The sequence below is a fragment of the Odocoileus virginianus genome, chromosome 3, assembly GCF_023699985.2.
Source record: "Odocoileus virginianus isolate 20LAN1187 ecotype Illinois chromosome 3, Ovbor_1.2, whole genome shotgun sequence".
Taxonomy (NCBI): domain Eukaryota; kingdom Metazoa; phylum Chordata; class Mammalia; order Artiodactyla; family Cervidae; genus Odocoileus; species Odocoileus virginianus.
The window spans coordinates 63,976,183-63,997,391 of NC_069676.1; the positions used below are offsets into that span (position 1 = coordinate 63,976,183).

Genomic DNA, 21,209 nt, shown 5'->3' on the forward strand with positions numbered 1-21,209 from the left:
CTAGACCCAAAATAGAAAATTTCAATTAAAACCATATAGAAAACCATTCACTTTATGTTATCTAAAGGGCTTCCGCAATGGCTCAGCAGGTCATGACTCCACCTGCAATGCAGGTGCTGATCTCCCTCAGTTCAGAAGAGCTCCTGAAGGAGGAAAATGGTAATCACTCCAGTGTTTTTTAATTAAATTTATTTATGTTTAATTAAAGGATAATTGCTGTGCAATATTGTTTTGTTTTCTGCAAACCTCAACATGAATCAGCCATAGGTATACATATGTCCCCTCCCACCTCCCTCCCCTCTAGGTTATTACAGCACCCCAGTTTGATTTCCCTATTAGCTATCTATTTTACACATGGTAATGTACGTGTTTAGAAAATCCCATAGAGGAGCCTGGCAGGCTACAGTCCAAAGGGTCGCAAAGAGTCGGACACACTGATCAACTAAACACACACACGTTATTTAAAATGCCTTTCAGCACAAATAAAGCACTCCGTAAGTTTTTATTATAATTTACTTTTACCCTCAAGCCCTAACACTTCATCCTGTTACTCTAACGTTCCTTCCCAGTCAATCAAGGCAGTTTTAGAGTAGCATTTAGAAGTATACTTTCTGGTGCGAGAGCTGTGGTTGAAACATCCCTGCTGCTTCCTCCTAGTGATGTAACCTTAGGCTTATCATCTCCCCCAAAACTCACTTTCAAACTAGGATTATTAACAATAATATAATGGTGTAATGACTTGCTTCTAGAGTTGTTTTACTGAGCATAGGCCCTGGAACACATGGTAAATATGCAATATTTTTTATCTATACTTTTATATAAAATAGCTTTTATAAAATTAAACTTGAATTAAGCATAGTTATTCACATATGAAACATTAACTTTCACTTTTTAGTCTTCTAGGAACTAGGTAGCTCACCTGTAGGTCCCCACAGATAGAGGTTCCCATGGATGCGTGCCCAGCTGCTTCACTTGTATCTGACTCTTTGTGACCCCATGGACTGTAATTATCCTGGCAAGAATACCGGAGTGGGTTGCCACTTCCTCCCCTAGGGGATCTTCCCAACCCAGGGGTCAAACCTGCATCTCCTACACTTGCACACTGATTCTTTACCACTTGAGCCACCTGGGAAGCCCAGAGTTTTCCTGCACAACATGTAAACAGACAGACACAGAGAATTCTTTAGGATGTCTACTGACTGTTAGCACTGAGGATGAAGAGATCGTGACAACCTCACTGAGGGTAGGAGGGCTCTTTCTTTCTAATCATGTCCGGCCACACACTCATTTGCTATTCATCTTCCACAATCAGTAATGAGGTATATTTTAGAGCTGAGCAAGGCAGCCTTCCATTTGCTGCCCCCATCGCCTCAATGTGTGCAGGAGACCAGGTCCCCGTGGCCATGTAGCAAGTTAGTGCCAAGGGGCTGAACTGACTTCCACTTCTGATCAAAGCTAGTGATTTCATTTAAAGGAGAAATCTAAATAATATTTCTTAATTTTCATTCTTAATTAAAATAATTGACAGCCTAGCTCTTTGTTACACATGGAGTCAGGTTAGCTGCATGGGTCATTAAACGTTCTGAGAACATTAGGTCTTATTGAAAAGACTTGAAAGTTATTACTCTCATTAATAGTGTGGAAATGTTCATCATCTCTTTGATATGCAAATCAGTTATTTGGTTTTTTATCTCACTTGAGAAAGAATCTCCAGATGCGAGGAATATAATATTTTGGAGATGGCAGGGTGCAGAACTAGAGAGAGAGTTTCTCTGGAAAAAGCAATTATGATGTCTGTAGTTTTACATGTAGTCATTCAACTTGGAAATCTCAGGTTCTGAGAAACAGGATTTCCTGCAAAATCCAAGCATCTGATCACCATTTGGAAGCCCATGTTGGACTCCTAATGCACAATATTTGTGATTTAACTGACAAATTCTACCCAAAACCTGTCAAGAATTTTCCCCTCTCAAAGTCATTGACATTTTAGTAAATCTTAAAACAGTAAAAATAGAGTATGGAGGAAAAATGGACTTCTAAGTCACTTATCTTTGAAATTTTTGACATCCAAGCTTTTTTCAAAGTCTGCATGGGGCTGCTATGTAAACCAGGATGTCTCCTGTGGACAATGAAATGTTAAGAAACCCAGAGGGGTTTAGGGGAGGGAAAAACGGAAAAGAAATCATCTGTTCTAACCAGTGTAGGAGTGGAAATAAATAGGTATTTCATTTTTATCTGGATAAATACAGCAATATAAGCTATCACCACATCCTGTGTACTTGATCGTGATTCTAAAGCTCAAACTTTAAACATTATCCTCTATTCCCGTCCAAGAAAGATTAAAATATTTAAGAGGGGGAGCTATGGCCTTCATGGACAATCTAAAAGGAACATATTACATGAAACCAACTACAACCCTAATAGAACAAGTCAGAATGGGGTAGTTACTAGCAAAATGGGCCACAAACTTAAGGGAGAGATAGATAGATATAAAATTTGGTTTGCGTATAAACTCAATATGAACACTCATGTGACCTCCAATTTAATGTTATTAGACTGCAATGATAAATTGTCCAGAATCATAAAGATGGTAAGGGGAGAGTGTTGTTTTTTTTTTTTTGTCCTGAATCTTACTCAGAACATACTCACAGCACTGTATTCAATGCTAGGTAATAGAAATCTAAGAGGGGCATTGATTCAACAAATAATTATTGAATGCCAGGTAACATTCTTGATGCTGGGCATAAATATAGTGTAATTATTACCTTTGTAGAGTTTAGTCTAGAGCAAGAAAGAGACTAAAACAGGCAGACAGACAAGTAGTTACAAATTGTCTCAGTGGCCTGCAGGAACTGAAGGGTGAGAAGGGGACAGACATACCAAGAAGCATAGTAGAGGATGGAGACAGTGGATCTACCAGCTGTCCAGGGGCACAGGAAGGTCTTGTTGAAGAAAACCTCAGAATAACTAGGGTGCTTGTTTTATAAATGTGGAGTACCACTATGGAGACTCCATATTACATCACAAGCTACTGGGCTGCTTGGGTTTGATCTACAACTCTCTAGGCATGTGGCCTGGACCATGACATTTTTCTTTTCTTTTTTTTTTTTTTAAGAAATGGATGAACTCTTAGTTTCCCTTTGAGACTGTAACAGAAAATGGTGTGATCCCCTACTTACACTTTTCTAAACTGGAGGAAAATGGGTTTACAATGTTGTGTTCGTTTCTGCTGTACAACATCGCCGATCAGTCATAACTAAATGTACCCTCCTCCGTTAGCCTCCATCCTACCCCTCAATCTCATCACAGAGAACCAGGCTGGGAACCCTGTGCTCCACAGCAGCTTCCCACTAGTTGTGTGTTACACATGGTAATATACATATGCTCGTGCTACTTTCCAAATTCATTCTACCCTCTCCTTCTTCAACTGTGTCCACAAAAGACACATGTACGCCAATGTTCATTGCAGCACTATTTACAATAGCCAGAACATGAAAGTAACCTAGATGTCCATCAAGAGATGAATGGATAAAGAAGTGGTGGTACATCTATACAATGGAATATTACTCAGCCATGAAAAGGAATGAATTTGACTCAATTATAGTAAGGTGGATAAACCTAGAGCCTATTATACTGAGTAAAGTAAGTCAGAAAGAGAAAAACAAATATCATATATTAACACAAAACTCAGCAGTGGCCACAGGATTGGAAAAGGTCAGTTTTCATTCCAATCTCAAAGAAAGGCAATGCCAAAGAATGCTCAAACTACTGCACAATTGCACTCATTTCACATGCTAGTAAAGTAATGCTCAAAATTCTCCAAGCCAGGCTTCAACAATACGTGAACTGTGAACTTCCAGAGTTCAAGATGGTTTTAGAAAACGCAGAAGAACCAGACATCAAATTGCCAACATCCAACTGGATCATCAAAAAAGCAAGAGCATTCCAGAAAAACATCTATTTCTGCTTTATTGACTAAGACAAAGCCTTTGACTGTGTGGATCACCACAAACTGTGAAAAATTCTGAAAGAGATGGGAATACCAGACCACCTGACCTGCCTCTTGAGAAATCTGTATGCAGGTTAGGAAGCAACAGTTAGAACTGGACATGGAACAACAGAATGGTTCAAAATTGGGAAAGAAGTATGTCAAGGCTGTATATTGTCACCCTGCTTATTTAACTTATATGCAGAGTACATCATGAGACATGCTGGGCTGGAAGAAGCACAAGCTGGAATCAAGATTGCTGGGAGAAGTATCAATAACCTCAGATATGCAGATGACACCACCCTTATAACAGAAAGTGAAGAGGAACTAAAAAGCCTCTTGATGAAAATGAAAGAGAGTGAAAAAGCTGGCTTAAAGCTCAACATTCAGAAAACTAAGATCATAGCATCTGGTCCCATCACTTCATGGCAGATGGGGAAACAATTGCAACAGTGGCTGACTTTATTTTTGGGGGGCTCCAAAATCACTGTGGATGGTGCCTACAGCCATGAAATTAAAAGACGCCTGCTCCTTGGAAGAAAAGTTATGACCAACCAAGACAGCATGTTAAAAAGCAGAGACATTACTTTGCCAACAAAGGCCCGTCTAGTCAAGGCTATGAGGTTTTTCCAGTAGTCACGTATGGATATGAGAGTTGGACTATAAAGAAAGCACCCAAGAGTTGATGCTTTTGAACTGTGGTGTTGGAAAAGACTCTAGAGAGTCCCTTGGACTGCAAGGAGATCCAACCAGTCCATCCTAAAGGATATCAGTCCTGAATATTCATTGGAAGGACTGATGTTGAAGTCGAAACTCCAATACTTTGGCCAACTGATGTGAAGAGCTGACTCATTGGAAAAGATCCTGATGCTGGGAAAGATTGAAGGCAGAAGGAGAAGGGGACGACAGAGGCTGAAATGGTTGGATGGCATCACCAACTAAATGGACATGAGTTTGAGGAAATTCTGGGAGTTGGTGATGGACAGGGAGGCCCTGTGTGCTGCACTCCGTGGGGTCACAAAGAGTCAGACACAACTGAACTTAACCGAACAGAATGTAGAAAAAATACTGATGAACCTATTTGCAGGAAAACAATGGAGATGCAGACATTGAGAATGGACCATGACATATGACCTCTCTGAATATCCCTGGGGCTAGTAGTGAATACCAGATGGGGTTAAGTATATGAAAAGTGCCCAACATGAAGGGCTTAAATTATGTATTTGCTAATGACATGTGAATCTCATTATGTTGCTAAAACTTGACATTGGGCTTTCATTTGATACCTCTTGAGGTTACTTTGAATCAGGCTGTGAAAAGCATAACTCAAAAATACAGGGTGAGTCACGGTGGTTTTTAAGAAACTGAAGTCAGATGTCACATCAACTGAAAATTAAAGATTTTCAGTTGAAAATTATCCCATCAATTGAAAATTCAATTATGAATTTTCAAGTTGACAACACAAAGGGAACCCAATACTATGCTCTGAAAGTTGTCAAGCATCAAAATCTCTCTCAGCATTAGTTTAAATGGCCCACTACACTGATTCAAATCAGGTTCTTAAGAATTACTGTTGGTTCATTAGTGTTTCTCAAACAGCCCAACTAAAATATGGGAGCAATTTTTAAAGCACTTTGCTTTAAATAGGAATTGAACTTTGAGCTTGAGAGCCAATGAACTTCAGATCAATGACAATATTGTTTGATAGTTACACACATTCTTTGAGTAACGAATCCCACTGATTGAAGTTTTATATATATAATATCATTGGATAAGCAACATAGAAATGCAGTTGCTCAGATAGTACAATGGGCCCATTCAGTAGGCACTGAGGTTTCCATTTATCAACTTAGCTGCTCTGGTCACAACCTGAACTACTATTCTGTTCTCATCAGTAGGATGGTAGGGTTCCATGGTAAAGGTTGTCTCTCTACAACGTACACATAGATCTGCTAAGTCAGTGGTTTTCAACCATCACCATATCAATGTCCCAGCATTCTCATTAGTTTGTGTGAGATGTGACCCAGGTTTTGAAAGCTCCTCCATGTGGTTCTTACCAAATTGAAATTTCCTAGTCCCTGACATCAGCCAATCCAAGAACTCCCTAAAAGCAGTTTCTTTAACCAAAATACCACGAACTTTATATTCTCTCCCACCAGTTCTTTCTAAATCATTTTCCTTTCTATTATAACTTTGTATTAGATTTTTCATCAAACTTAGAACATACACAGTCATTTTAGGTGTTGGTGTCATTGTGAATCTGCTGTTTCCTAAGAAGGACGGGGGAGCTAACTTATTTCAGTTACCACATACATTACTTGGTTTTTATGATGTTTCGAAGGTCATTCCCCAAAGTAACAAATGCCATTATCTCCATTCTCTGAGGATGGGAACAAAATATGATCTAAAAACTTGTCTCAGTTTGGAAGTGATTAATGTAGATACTTATGATGAAGGAAATGAAAACAAGAAATCTGGATAAGTAATCACTGTTTCTACAAAAACAATTTCAACAAAAAATGAGCTTGAAACGGGGAGAACAAACTGATAATGCCAAGAGCAAATAAATTATTCTCTGAGATTTAAAAACAGACCTGTGATAGCATTTATAGTTTTGTGGGGGTTTTTGATTCATGACATTCCCAAGTATCACCAGCCCATGTTTCACAGGTCCTTGAAATGAAATTTGAGCGGAGAAGAGGTTTCAAATCCATGCAGAAATGTGCCAGGAAACAGTGGTTTTTGACAGAGGAAACATCTCTCCAGGGTTTCATTAACCTAAGGGACACAACCAGTTTTTCTCCTTGTCATATTCCCTGGCCACACTAGACCTAAGAAACCATGTCAGAGGGGAACCAGGAGAGTCTGGGCACTTTGGACTCTGGTCAGGACTTTTCTTTGTCCCCAGCTGTAGAAAGAAATGATTTCAGAGGACACCATCCTGACTTGGCCAGAGCAACAGTTCCTAGTCTCACCAGCCAAACCAACTCAGCTGCCACTCCATAGAATTGGACTGTGTTTTGGAGTGTATACACAACTATACCATTGCCACAGCAATATAGATATACACTACCAACCATGATCAAACATGCCTTTCACTTTTCTGTCTCTAGCCCTGTATATCCACCTGGTCACTTGATGTTCTCAAACACCTTCCAATCAACTTCTCTAAAACTCAAATCACAAGACACTGTAAGTGTTCTTTTTACATTGTTCCCTATCTTTGTGGCTAACCCATCACCAAATGCTAGATTTGGGTATGATGATGAAATGAGTCTTCTCCCACCTGCATAACCACAGACTCCTATCTCCTTTTCTTGCACTGATGAAAGAATGAAATTAGAACATTGTTTAACACCATACACAAAATAAACTCAAATTGGACTAAAGATCTAAATGTAAGACTAGACACTATAAAACTCTTAGAGGAAAACATAGGCAGAACACTTTGACACAAATCACAGAAATATCTTTTTTGATCCTTCTCCAAGAGTAATGGAAATAACAACAAAAAGAACCAAATGGATCCTAATTAAACTCAAAAGCTTTTGCACAGCAAACCATAAACAAAATGAAAAAACCCACAGAATGATAGAAAATATCTGCAAATGATGGGATCAACAAGGTATTAATCTCCAAAATTTATAAACAGCTCAGTTGGCTCAATATCAAAAAAACAAGCAACCTAATAAAAAAATGGGTGGAAGATCTAACTAGACATTTCTCCAAAGAAGACATACAAATGGTCAAGCAGCACATGAAAAGATGCTCAACATAATTATCAGAGATATGCCAATCAAGAGAGATATCACCTCATACCAGTCAGAATGGCCATCATTAAAATATCTTCAAGCAATAAATGCTAGAGAGAGTGTGGAGAAAACACTGTTGATGAGGATGTAAATTGTCACAACCATTAAGGAGAACAGTATGGAGGCCCCTTAAAAAGCTAAAAATAGAGCTACCATATGATCCAGCAATACCACTCCTAGGCATATATCAGAGAAAACCATAATTTGAAAAGATACATGTACACCAATGTTCATTTAAGCACTGTTTACAATAGCCAAGACGTGGAAGCAACCTAGGTGTCCATCGACAGATGAATAAGAAAGATGTGGTACGTAAACACAATGGAATATTATTCAGCTGTTAAATGGAATGAAATAATGCCATTTTCAGCAACATAAATGGACCTGGAGATTATCATACTAAGTCAAGTCAGAGAAAGACAAATATCATTGTAACTCATATACAGAATCTTAAAAAAATGATACAAATGAATTTATTTATAAAAGAGAAACAGACTTACAGACTTAGAGAATGAATTTACAGTTACCAGGGGGAGTGGGGGGGAGGAGGGGGATAGATTGGGAGTTTGGGATTGACATGTACACACTAATATATTTAAAATAGATAACCAACAAGGACCTAGTGTATAGCACAAGGAACTCTGCTAAGTACTCTGTAATAACGTAAATGGGAAAAGAATTTGAAAAAGAACATATAGATGTTTAAGTGAAGCACTTTGCTATACACCAGAAACTAACACATTGTTAATCAACTATATTCCAATATAAAATAATTTTTTTAATGGAAACACTAAGAAACATTTCTTAACATAAGAAATGAAAATAATAATTATTTGCCAACCTTTAAAGCTGAGTTGATTTTACTATACAGTTTCCAAGTCCATCATTTCAAAAATCAGAAACCTGGACCTCTGGAGTACAATGGTAGAGTAGTGCAAGTCCTTTGACCAGTTGTTCTGGTTGAAAAGAATTAAAACCAATGGCAAAAATATTTTTTAAATATTTTAAATGTATGCATGAGCTAGAAATGATGTATGATTAGTCACAGTCCAAAAGCTAAAACATAGGAACCCAGAGAAGTAACCTGAGCATGGAAGTCACCTATAACTTTATAGATTTTACTGAACTAGATGAAATTCAGCTTGTTTTATGGACTGAGGGGACATGGGAACAAGGAATATCTCAGTGTCCACTGGATGGAGGTAATCCATTTAGAGATACCACAGATTTAAATGGGACCCCAATGTACCAAACCCTCAACATACAGATGAAATAGAATTCAGCCTACCTGGTCTTGCCCTCCTCTGACTTTTCCACCCTGAGGACTGCAAGGGAAATCGCCACTTTTTAACTTCAGCACTGGAGAGAAAACTTTCTCCAAGGCTTGGTAACTTCAAATTGACCCTCCCTCTGCCTGAATTCATATTACCTGGTTGGTTCTGAGACCTCAACGAAAGAAATTAGTTTACACTAGGCCCAAACTGAAAGTGGCATCAGTGACCAATGGAAACAGAGGCAAACCCTCTCTAGAGAAAATCACCTTAAAAGTAGTTCTCTGATAACTTCAGCAAATTAAGATCCAAGACACAGAAAGCCATGAGGCAAAAAGTATGGAACGTCCTCAGAAGCAATGCACCATGAGCAAGACAGCATGGAAACAAGGCTGCCAATTTAGATGCACAGAAGTTCCCGATATGAGAATTAGCAGAGAAAATATAAAGTAATATGTTCACTATGAGTAGAGAAACAGAATTGAAAGAATAAAAAACAAGGAATATAAAAATGGCTAACAACTGAGCAATAGAGATTTTCTAAAAATGAAAATATAATCTTGAAAAGTAGAACTCCACAGGATGCGATGAAAAATAATAATAAGAAAATTAAATGAACATGAGACTATGTCTAAGGAATCATCCAGGAAGCAGAGAGGCAGAATAATACAAATGTCTAATCCACGATTCAGCATGAAAAGAGCGAGAACAGAGCATAAGCAATTTTCAAAGACATATCAGCTGAGTGTTGTTCAGAAGTGATGAAAGACACAAAACTACAAATTTAGAGAGTTAAAAAAAAATTCAGGGAGAGTAAATAAAATTAAATCCATATCTCAGCATATCAAAATAACATTGCAAAAGAGCCTCTGGAGAGAAAAGAACAAAATAGAAGTTCTAGAACTGAAGATATATTGACAGCTGCCTACTTAACCACAATAGTGAGAACCAGAATTCAGAGGAATAATCTTCAATTCCTGAGAGAAAATAACTATCAGCACAGCGTGATACATCCAAAGAAAAATCTCTTTTACTAAAGAAGGCAGATTAAAAAATTATTTCAGAAAAACAAAACTGAGGATTTGCGCCAGCAAACGCTCACTGAAAGAAAATGTCAAAAATTTTCTTTAAGAAAGGGAGGTTTACGATGACAGAAGAAATAAAGATAGAAAGTGGAAATGCATATTAATAGATATACATAAACACTGAATAAGCAATAATCTGGCTGGATTAAACAACACAGAACCAAAATACCTAATAGTACATACAGATAAATCAAGAGTATCTGGAGTGTTACATTTTAAAAGAAAATTCATTAAAGACTCAATATTATTGAGGTATCCACTCTGCTCAGAATTGATCTATGGATTCAACACAATCCCAATCAAATCGCCTACAGGCCTTTAAGACATAAGCAAAAGGAAAGAGTCTAGAAAAGCTAAACCAATGTTTTCCTTTTGCAAAAGCTAAAGGCTCACTTTAGCTAATTCTGACTTCTTACAAAGTTATATCAAACAAGACAGTCTGGTATTAGCATAAGGATAGACAGGGAGGCCTGGCATACTGCGGTCCATGGGGTCGCAAAGAGTGGACACAACTGAGCGACTGAACTGAACTGAGGCAAATAGATAAACAGAACAGAGTAGAGAGTGTAAAAATAGGTCTATATAGGTATGGTTAATTGATTTTCAACAAAAGCATCAGTGCTATTCAACAGAGAAAGGATTAATTTTTTTTTTTTTTTTTTTTCAGTAAATGGTCCTGGAACAACTAGATAAACCTACTGGGGAAAAAGTGAACCTCAACTCTATTCTTAGAAACTAATTCACGATGGATTACAAATCTAGATGTAAAACTAAAACTATAAAGCTTCTAGCAAAAGACATGGAAGACTATGTATCCTTGGAGTAGGTAATGATTTATTAGGGAAGGTACAGAAGTACTAAACATAAAAATATGATAAATTGACACTCATCGGAAGACATTATTTAAAAATGAAGTAAGTCATGGATTGGGAGAAAATATTTTATACAGATAGATAAGTAGAAAGATTTTAGATATATGAATGTATTCAGATACACATGCATATCTGAATTTTCTGAAAATGTATCTGAAATTTCAGAGATATGTTGATATATACACACAAAAAAAATTTACCTGGCATATACAGCAAATCAATAACAAAAAAAACAAATAATCCAATGGTTTAAAAAATTTTGCACAAGAGTTTTAAATAGATCTCTCGCAAAAGAACATCTTTGAATACCCAATAAACACATGAAAAGCTGCTCAACATGATTAGTCATCAGGAAAATGAAATTTGAAAAGAAGAATCATTTTATAGCCACTAGAATAGCTTTAATTACATCAGTACTGGTGGTAAGAATATAAAATTGCACAAGTATCTTGGAAAACACTTTGGCAGTTTTCTCATTGTATTAATCTATGATGGTACAAAATTCAGCAGCTTAAAAAACAAGACATTTATTATCTCAGTTTCTGTGGGTCAGAAATCTGGGTGCAATTTAGTGATGCCTCTCACTCAAGATCAATTATCAGGTTGCAATTAAGCTGTGGGCCAGGGCGGTAATCTTTTCAAATGCTTGTCTTGAGGAAGATCTATTTATAAATGCAGTGTTGGTAAGACTCAACTTCCTATAGACTATTGGATGGAGGGCCTTAGTTTCTCACAGGCTAATGGGCTCCCCCATTTTCTCAGATATGCTCAGCATAGTATCTCTTTGAGAAAGGGAATGAGAGCACAAACCCAAGATGGAAGCCACAGTCTTTTTTAAAGCTAGTCTCCTAAGTACATCCTGGCACACTTTACTTGTGTAGAAGCAAACCACTATGTATACTTGCTCCTTGGAAGGAAAGCTTCGACACACCTAGACAGCATATTAAGAAGCAGAGATATCACCTTGCCAACAAAGGCCTGTATAGTCAAAGCTATGGTTTTTCCAGTAGTCATGTATGGATGTGAGAGTTGGACCATAAAGAAGGCTGAGCACTGAAGAATTGATGGTTTTGAATTGTGGTGCTAGAGAAGGCTCTTGAGAGTCCCCTGGATAGCAAGGAGATCAAACCAGTCCATCCTAAAGGAAATCAACCCTGAATATTCATTGGAAGGACTGATACTGAAGCTGAAGTTCCAATACTTTGGCCACCTGATGCAAAGAGCCAACTCACTGGAAAAGACCCTTGTCGGTGGGAAAGATTGAGGGCAGGAGAAGGGGGCCACAGTGGATGGGATGATTAGATAGCATTACCGACTCAATGGACATGAGTTTGAGCAAACTCCAGGAGATAGCAAAGGACAGGGAAGCCTGGCATGCTGCAGTCCATGGGGTCACAAAGAGTCAGACATGACTTAGCAACTGAACAACATATCCAGCCCACATCTAGAAGATAGAATCATCTAAAAGCATGAATACCAGGAGGCCAGCATCTTTGGGGATTATTTTAGATGCTGTCTTAGCACATTTCTTAAAGACACACCTATGCTATAACCTAACAGTTCTACTCATAGCCACTTATTTTAGAGAAATGAAAAACTTTATCGTCATAAAGATTTATGCAATATAGTCCCAAACTCAAAACAACCAAATATCTACTAACAAGAGACTGGATAAAGGGTGCATACTTTCAGTTATAAGCTGAATGAGTTCAGAAGAGCTAGTGTGCAGCACAGTCATGACTATAGTTATTAAACAATACTCTATTATATGTTTGAAATTTGTTAAAAGAGTAGGTTTTAAATATTGTTACCACATGAGAGGAAAAGGTAAATATGTGAGGTGATGGATAGGTTAATTAACTGCAAGAATCGGTTCACAATATACACATGTATTAAAACAGCATGCTGTACAAATATAGACAATGTTTATTTCTTAGAAAAAGTAAAAAAACCTGTGCATTTCATTGTATGTATTTTTCCTTAATAAAAAGTCATCTGAAATTTTTTTTAAAAATCCAGTTATATGAGAGACACATCTAAAATATAACCATACAGAATGGATGATATTTAAAAGAATAATGTGTTCAAGGAAAATACTGACAGTGAGAACAACTATACTAATAGGCAAAATGTCTTTTAAGGCAAAAAACAATATAAGAAATACAACTGTTTTTATACGTGGAATCCTAAGCTGGTGTGTATTTAATAAATACCTCTCTTTATAACTGATAGATCAAACCAGGTATATATGTTGAGTTAATAGACATAGAACATAGCAGCAACAACTGCAGAACACATATTCTTTTCAGACAGACATGAATATTTGTAAAAATTAACATATCCTGTACCAAAAATCTAGTCTCAATTTTTAAATGATCTATTAAAGAGAATATTTTCTAACTATCATAAGATTACTAGTTTAAAACTAATGAATAAGATATACAGTAGAAATATATACTAGAAAATATTACATATTTAGAAATTAAGGAAAGTCCTTCTATAAAACTTACCAGAGGAGAAATTATACCAAAATGGCAAAATATTCACACCTATATTATTAATACTTCTTTGGTATGCTGCCCCCCAGATGCATATCCTTAAATGAAAATATTAAAAATTAAGAAGGCAGAACATTTTAATTAACTAAGGCGGCAACACATTTTAGAACTTACTTAGAATAATTCTGCAGTTCTATTTAGAACAAAAGACAAGGAAAATTCAAGCACAAGAAATAAGCATAACACAGGGTTGACACAAAAGCAGAAGTTAGCTCTTTGAAAAGACTAATAATTGACAGTACTGCTCAAGGGGAAAAGAAGATACGAATATAAATATTTGGAACAACAAAAGACATAACTACAAATGTTGGGGACGGTTTTTAAAATGAAAATATTATAAAAAGCTTTGCCAAGAAGTTTAAACCTTTCTATGAAATAAATGAAAAAATACCAAGAAGAGAGATAACTTGCCAAAGTCAACCTGAAAAGAAGCATAAAACATGTATAATCCTATAATTAACTTTAAATGGAAAAATATGTCATTCAATGTGCAGGTTTCTCAATGATTTTAAATATACAAGAAATAAATAAATTTAATCTTTCATTAAAATTTTCAGAATAAAGTGATAGAACTTGACAAAGATATTGATGATATATAATGACAATGGTAGTGAAGTGAAAGTCACTCAGTCATGTCTGACTCTTTGTGACCCCTGACTGTATAGTCCCTGGAATTCTCCAGGCCAGGATACTGGAGTGGGTAGCCTTTCCCTTCTCCAGGGGATCTTCCCAAGCGAGGGATTGAACCGAGGTCTCCTGCATTGAAGGCAGAATGACAACGTTAAGCTAATACCAAAAATTTAGTGGATTATTGAAAAATTAACATAATTTACCACATTATTAAGTATATTATCTCAAAATATGAAGAATAAAATGGTACTTGATAAAATTCACAGTAATGAATGATAGAAACTCTTAGCAAAACAAGAATAGAAAGGAACTCTCTCATCATGATAAAAAGTATTTCAGGGGAAAAAAATAAAACCCTAGAACAAAAAAATTTTACTTAATGGTGAATTTTTTAAAGCTTTCCCTTTCAAGTCAGGAAAAGGCAAGATTGCCATTTCCTTACTTTTAATTAGCACTGTATTGGACAATCCTAGACAGAATAGTATAGAAAGTAAAAGAAATAAAAAGTATAAGAAATCAAAAGATATAAAACTGTCATAAAATAACTAGTGCCTACCAAGTAAACCTGGGTTGGGAAGATCCCCCGGAGAAGGAAATGGCAACCCCCTTCCAGTATTCTTGCCTGGGGAATCCCATGGACAGAGGAACCTGTCCATGGGTTCCAAAAGAGTCAGACATCATTTAGCAAGTAAACCATAACAAGAAAACCAAAATCAACCTGTGTACAAATTTTGAAAAATAAGATAATTTGTTGTTGTTCAGTCTCTCAGTCATGTCCAAGTCTGTGACCCCATGGACTGCAGCACGCCAAGCTTCCCTATCTTTTACCATCTCCTGGAGTTTGCTCAAACTCACGTCCATTGAGTCAGTGATACCATCCAACCATCTCATCTTCTGTTGTCCCCTTCTCCTCCTGCCTTATTTACCTAGGTGTTAACTATAAGATCAACATATTGAAAACAATGAACAAAAGCCTGAATCTCAATAGGAAAAAGCAGTAACTGTAAGAGAAATACTTTTTTAACCAAAATATCATTTTCAGTAGACACAAGAAATATGCTGAATCCACATAGGGGGAAAAAAAATTGAAATACATCCAAGAAAACTTAGTAGAGACAGATGAAATCATCATGAAGAGAACATAAATCCAAGCAAAATTCCAACAGGTCTTCCTTCATTTGATTCTGAAATTAGGAGGTTAGAATAAGAAAAAGGAGTCCAGAATGGCAGTGACTAAAAGACAAGGAAGGGAAAAGCCCCTGGCCCAATTTTGGCTCCTCTTTTTATGGTTTTTTTTTTTTTTTTCTCCTCCTCCCCCAGGCCTACCCTATGTAAACTGGGCTAGCCAGGAGTGCTATTTGTTTTACCTGAGGTCCTCACTCTGGTCCGCGGACCTTCCTTTGTTTTAGTTTCGTGGGCTTTTCCCTTCCTTGTCTTTTAGCCACTGCCATTCTGGACTGCTTTGTCCTATTCTAACTACCTAACAGCTGTCTTGAAAAAGCAACCTAAGAGGACTTGTCTTATGAAATGTAAAGAATTTAAAAGTTGTAGTAAGTTAAAACACTTTAATTGTTATCACAGGGATAGATGAATAGAATAATGAAATAGACTAGAAAGACCCATAAGTGTCTGGCAACATCATTTATGAAAGAACTAAACATAGGCTTTTCAATATATGATGTTGAGATCCTTCACCTGCATCTGTTTTTTACCCCAACCTCAGACCATACACAAACATGAATACCCAATGAATTTGAGACATAGCAAAACACAAAAGTTTTAAAAATAATATTGAAGAACTTTATGGTTTCAGTGTAGGGAAGGATTTCTCAAATAAGACACAGAAAGCACAAATGCTAAAGGAAAAGATAATAAAATTTTTGGCATTAAAATATAAAACTTTGTTCACCAAAGATGCTAAGCATAAAATGGAAAGTTAAGCTACTAGCTACTGCCTCAAAAGAAGGAACTATCAATGCATTGTTTAGCAGTTCTATTATTTTTCAGAATACATAAAGCATGATTACAATTCACACAAAATCACAAAAACAAAAGACATCTCACTGAAGAATAATCCCAAATGGCTTACCAGCAAATAAAAAGATGCTTAACTCCATTACTAAACTGGGAAATGCATATTTAAAAGGTAATAGCATCCCATTTCACACTCATTTCATAATGAACAATATCAAATGGTAGCAAGAAATAGAATAAACAGAATAAATAGAATAAACTCTATACATTAGTAGTGGGGAAATAATAAAGCTGTAGATAAGCATACCCTAGGAGCTAGCAATGTCACTCTTAACCTGTGTGTCCTAAAGAAATTTACAAATAAACACTGGGATCCACATCAGAGATGACTTAGTAGAAAAAAAAACTTGGGATCAATCAAAATGTCCAACAAAAGGATGGACAAATAAATCATGATGTGTGATTAACCCAAGGGAATTGAATAAATTATAGTTGGGCATGGCTGTTCCTCAGGAACAAACTGTTGAGGCCAAAAATAAATAAATCACTAAGTGGAATCATTCTGTGCATAAAGCTCAAAAACACATGATAGTGAACAATTTATCATTTAAGCAGGCAAATGTAGTAATGTAATATTACAAAGAAAAGTAAGAAAACAAAGCAAGAAAAAGCAAACAAAAACAAAACAAAACAAGCAAGAAAAGCAAAATTCATAGTACTAGTTACTCTTGAGAGAAGGAAATGGATTAGAATTAGGAAAAGGAGCTCTGCTGCTGCTGAGTCACTTCAGTCGTGTCCGACTCTGTGCGACCCCACAGACATCAGCCCACCAGGCTCCCCCGTCCCTGGGATTCTCCAGGCAAGAGTATTGGAGTGGGGTGCCATTGCCTTCTCCGAAAAGGAGCTCAGGGAACTACAAAGAATTTTTTTTTTCCTAAGTAGGTGGTGAGTATACCTGGGTTGGGAAGATCCCCTGGAAGAGGGCATGGCAACCCACTTCAGTTTTCTTGCCTCGATCATCCCATGGATGGAGGAGCTTGGCAGGATACAGTCCATTGGGTTGCAAAGAGTTGGACATGACTGAGTGACTAAGCGCGCTCACACACACACAGACACACAAGATCTATGGCAACGTCATTCTTTTTACCATATTTATATTTGGAGAAATCTTTGCATCAATTCCAAAAGTTTAATGATTTGAAATAAATTTTTGTTTTCCACCAGTAGCCCTGGCAATAATAGGCCAGATTAGAATATCAGCTGCGTCCTGTCTAAACCATCTCCATCACTTGCCATCTATGATTGCTCACAGACTAGTTTTCCTTCAGGCTTTCTTATGGGTCAGTTACTGACATTACCTCTCCAGTCTTTGTGGGCATCTGGTATGACAACGTTGTTTCAGAGTAGTGGTTCTCAAAGTGTGGTCCCCAAACTATCAGCTTCAACATCACCTGTGAGTTGCCAATAGTGCAGGCATTCAGACACCACCCCGAACCTACTGTATGTAACTCAGGGAGCCTGGCAGGGAATTCTGCTGCTCCAGTTTGAGAACCACTGTTCTGGACAGCACGGGCTAGCCTTGGACCTCCTTTCCTAGACTTCCTTCTATTTTCAGGCTCTTTCAGTCCTCCCAGAGCAGTCACGTTTGCTCCTTTCGGGAGCTGTATTCATTTCAAAGTGCCAACAGGACCCTCAGTTGTCTTCACCACCTCCCAAATCAGGAGGAAGCCTCCCTCCACTTTCCCTGCTCAATAACCAATGAAGCAGTAGAGTCATGGTTGTTAATCTATGGTCAGAAATTGACTGAAATCACCAGATTTCAGTCTGCTCTGTGCAGGCCCTTCAGGGCTCTTGTAGGAGCTTTTGCCACACTGGAAGGATTTAGCATGTGCACATACTATTAAGTTTGCCTGAACAATAAAGGATGTTAAGATGGGGTTTGAAACACAAAGCCAGTTACCCTTTGGTCTCTGTGGCCAAGGAATTGCCATTTCTACCTTATTGGAGCCTCTGACACTAGGAAACAGAGTAGCTGCATTTCTTGTCACTTCCAAAGCTGTGAAAGGGAAAGAGGCAATAGTCATTTCTGAGTTCACTTCTCTGACCTGGGAGCCCTCCTGCTGATTTCAAAGCCCACAGGAGGTGGTGAGAGTAAAAGGAATTCCTAAGCCTGTCTGAAAAGCCAACGCTCCAGCTGATAAAGTTCTCCAGGCTCCAGACATTGTTTCTCCATCTTGAAATTTTCCCCTCGACTATCATTTTGTATCAGCCATTCACCTTGAATAATATACAGCAAATATGAACACATTCACTATATCCTAAATTTGATGTTACTGATGTCAACCATTTCAGTAAGTTGTGAAAACCATTTAGGGTAGGGAATAAGTTTCCCTGTCACCTTACCCTTATTTACAGAGGTTGGTTTTGGAAATAAAAGTGCTAATTCTGTGAAGAGAGAGTTGGCATTTACTTACAAAGCGTGGGGTGAAGACATGAGCCACAGGAAAGAAGTCCAGTTTTCCTGGCACTGATATTATACCCTGGACAACACACTTGGATTTGAGTCTTGGTTTTGCCCTTTTACTAGAATACAACCTTAAGCAAGCCATTCACCTTAGTTTCCCTTGCTTGTACAATCAGGACTAAAGGAGTGTCAAAGGCATAGGACTTTATCGGGAATAAATGAGATAACAGGCTTCCCACGTGGTACGATGCTTTAAAAAATCTGCCTGCCAATGCAGGAGATCCAGGTTCAATCCTTGGGTCAAGAAGATCCTCTAGAGTAAGAAATGGCACCCCACTCCAATATTCTTGCAGGAAACATTCCATGGGCAGAGGAGCCTGGTGGGCTACAGTCCATGGGGCTGCAGAGAGTTGGACACAACTGAGCACACACATGCCCAAAAAAGATAACACAGTATAAAACACTTCCCGCAGAGCCCAGTCACCTAGTAAGTATTCCATAAAGCAGAGCTGATGTTTGTGGCAAGAACTAACACTAACAAAATAGGTCACACCAAGCTGTCAATGGTTGGATACGTCCAGTAGCTCCTGTTTTTTCTAAGAAACTTGCAAGGGTTTTGATAAGTGGCATATTCAAAACTGACTTCAGGAAGATATATTTGTGTGTGAAGTACACTGGGGAAAAAAGGAGGAGTTAGGCACAAAACTTGTGAGGTTTCAGTAGTCCAGATTAGAGATGAACGGAGAAGTTGTGAACTACTCTCAGGGCAGGACTAGAGACTCAGTTGTAAAGAATGGGCATGTGGACACAGCTGGGGCAGGAAAGGGTGGGACGATTTGGGAGAGTATGATTGACATATATACTACCACGTGTAAAATAGACAGCTAGTGTGAAGTGCAGGGAGCTCAGCTTGAAGCTCTGTGGTGACCTTAGCGGGGCGGGATGGGGAGTGAGTGGGATGTTCAAGAGGGAGGGGCTATATGTATACATATAGCTGATTCACCTCATTGTACAACAGAAATGAACAGAACATTGTAAAGCAATTATACTCCAATTTATTTTAAAAAGCTGAGTTAACCATTATAATAAGGGAAGGAGAGAAGGTCAAAGGAAAGGGAAAGAGAGAAGATGGTTTGAGGACGGTATCCTGGGCAAGGTGGAGAATGGCAGTGCCACTGAGAAGATGGTGAATGAATGTGGAGGTGAGTCGGCAGTATTGTCAGAAAGGAAGTTTATGCCGTGGGGTGAATATTAGTGAAAACAGAAGGTTAGGCAATGCTAGGATAAGGGGTATGAGTCAGCCAGACCTTATAGGAGAGAAGCAAATGAAAACGGCAGAAAACCATCGGCAGATTTTAGAAGTAAGCTATAGGAAGAACTCAACTGTGTTGGATTAAGTGCTAGAAAAGGCTGCACTTCAGAGACGTCATTCTCTGCTGTTCTAGTGACAAGACCCCCTTCCTTGTCCAGATGTTCTAGTGAGAAAAAGCACAGGCAAAAGAAGTTCACCATAATTCGAGGTGGAACCATACCCGGCTCAGCACCAACCTGGTGAAGATCTTCTGAGGAGGAAGGGGTAGGATGGGGGATTTTTGCCACACACAAAGGGGTGAGGTCACAAGGGAAAGGAGGACTGAGAGAGAAGCTGAAGCCAGTCCTTTCCAGAGGACTAGAGACTTCAGGGACCCAGACCTGGGAAATGGAGAAGAACCCTTTGTTGGCCCCTGTGCAGTATGGCTTGGAATCACCCAGGAGGGCACCCCACTGGTGCCTTGCTCTTCTTGCCACTTACTGATGCCCACGAGAATGTGTCCTACCCATGGGGGCTGGTGGAAGCAAATGGAGTCAGCGGTTGGCAGAGAGAATGATGTGATGTTCCTTTTAAACATGTTCAAAGTGTTTGAAAATTAGGAGTGGAGAAATATAAATGCAGAAAATGGATCTGATTTAGAGTGCTTTGGTGGCCATTGCTGAGGGCTATGCTTTCTAAGTTGGAATACTTTATTTGTAACAGGTAAGAGGATCTTCATTCAGTTCAACGGGTGATAGTGTTAAAATCTGGAATACTTAGAAGATGAGTTTTAGTTCATATTTTTTGCATAAAATAAGATAGGCAAAAAACTTTCTATGAAGCATTTTCCTCTTTTGTGCTAATAATTAGCACAGAGTGTGGCTGATTCTCCCTTCTCTCAACTTAATTTACAAACAATAAAATTCACTGTTGGATAGTATAATTAGTCCAAAGAGTTTCTATAAACACATGGAGGTACGTAACTACCACTGTAACCAAGACAGAGAACAGTTCTGTCACCAAAAAAGCATCTACTCCTTAGCTGCCCCGTTATAGTTAAATCACTTCCCTCTCGCTCCTAGCAACAACTCATCTATCCTGAGTCTTCTTTTGATGACTGACTATTTGAGAAAGGCCTGAGATTTCTTTATGACTTGCTAGTGTCATAACAACAGTCACAGCAGTAATAGTAATGATTAACACATATTAATCATACCTTTCCAATGTGCCAGGCACCACTTGGAGCACTTTACACATGAAGAAA

The 21,209-nt window shown here is 38.0% G+C and overlaps 1 protein-coding gene and 1 long non-coding RNA gene across 4 annotated transcripts in view; one reads left to right on the forward strand and one right to left on the reverse strand.

Annotated features, from left to right (window-relative positions):
* SGCD (sarcoglycan delta) overlaps positions 1–21,209 on the forward strand; it is a 611,526-nt gene that overhangs the window by 579,532 nt on the left and 10,785 nt on the right. The window lies entirely within an intron of this gene.
* Positions 1–21,209, reverse strand: part of LOC139034442 (uncharacterized) — a 79,714-nt gene that overhangs the window by 16,493 nt on the left and 42,012 nt on the right. The gene's annotated exons all lie outside the window — the stretch shown is intronic.